We start from the raw sequence: 1,681 nt of genomic DNA, 5'->3' as shown, positions 1-1,681 counted from the left end.
TAGGAATTGTAGGACTTTTTCTGTATAAACATGCGCTGGATTGTGCTCTAAAGGTCAGTTAAGTGTTTATTTCCTTTTGGGCGGAGCTGCTAGAGTACGCAGCATAGCTGTAGACGCTCTCTTCTGCATTGTTTCATTAGAGCTCTGCCCTTGCTTGCAAAACTATCTCTGTGGCCAGTTTTAATGAACGATCTGTAAAAACATGATCAAAAGAGCCTCAGTTTTCCTGGGGAGGCAATTCTGAAGCAGGGGCATCTCTAAAGAAGTCTTCAACGTATACCAGTTAACTTGTATTATTTCCTGTTCACTTTCCTACATAAAAATAAAAATTTTAGGTACCAACATGCTAGTATTCAAAAGTGACCTGTAACATTCTGGTTGTGCAAATCTAGCAAGGCAACAGTGTCTGGATTCCCGCTGTCACATTTGCACCATCAGGAGGCTCTTTCTAATGTTCAGATGAAATCTTTTTTCTTGTAATTTGAACCCAGTGGTTCTGTCCAGCCTTCTGGGGGAACAGCAAATAAAATGTGCTCCATCTTTGTGACACCCCTCCAAGGATCTGGACATGCCTACCATGTTGCCTCTTAACTGTCTTTTTGCTGGACTAAAATCACCCAACTCCTTCAACCTTTCCTTCTAACTCGGTCTCCAGGCCCCGCTCTGTCCGTGGTACGGTCTAGGTGTTACCAGCCACTTAGTTTGTCACGGCCCTGAAACTGCAGCGTAAAGAAAAAAAGTGTGTTGCCTGACTGAGGGTTCACCAATGGGGCTCTTTCTCCGCTCAAGTAAAGCTCAAGCAATGGGCCCCCCACACAGGGTGCTGCAATGCTCTCGGCATAAGCGAGCTCCCTGGTATTTGGGCTGAGAGCTGTTCAGCCAGCCAGCCAGCCAGCCAGCCTGCCTGCCTTGGTCATAAAAGCTGTATAGGACGCCATGAATGGGCATCAAGATGCTTCTTAACTTGCTCCTGGGCTGCCTGCTGGCTAACACTTCTGGCTCCTTTATCGGGATGCTAAGCAGATTTCATATCTTGTCACGCCAGCTGCAGTCACCAGGGAAAAGGCATTTCTTCTTTTAACTAATGGGTCTTTTATTTTAAAGAATACTAGTTCCAAATAATACAGCCCATGGCCCCCTTTTTTCCATCTCAGGATACCACAATTCCCTAAACTTCTGAAACTGTCTGTAAGATAGTTGTGCTACCCGCTGCATTTTATAGTTTGACCTGGTAGCCATGCTCCCAGGAACTGATGTTCTTTAAAAATTCTTTTCTTGCATCCTCATTCTCACCCGAATCACTGGTTTAAATAGGTCTTAGGATAGTTCAGCTGCTTTAAAGACCCTCACCCGGAAGAGTTCTTTAGTTTCAAATGTAAGCAGTTTTTGCATTCTTGAAGGGATTTCTTTTTCAAAAAGCAAGGGTTACCATTGTTTTCAATATTGACCAGAAGTTGAGATTTGGAGAAAAATAATATTAAAGCAAGAGTACAGTTTGATGTTTTGTTTTGACTGTAACGGGACATTTATAGGCAGAAAAGTAAATTAGAAAAAGCAGCTATCATGGAAGTAATCAATGGGAAGCCCAAATGGGGATTTCTGTGTAAATATATTTAATTTTTTAAACCTTAAATCTACAGTATTCATTTTTTCAGAAGGTATTTAACTTTAATTAGAGAGA

The sequence above is a fragment of the Varanus komodoensis genome, unplaced genomic scaffold, assembly GCF_004798865.1.
Source record: "Varanus komodoensis strain SLA01 unplaced genomic scaffold, ASM479886v1 scaffold16, whole genome shotgun sequence".
Classification (NCBI taxonomy): Eukaryota; Metazoa; Chordata; class Lepidosauria; order Squamata; family Varanidae; genus Varanus; species Varanus komodoensis.
Note: the sequence above shows the minus strand (reverse complement) of the source record.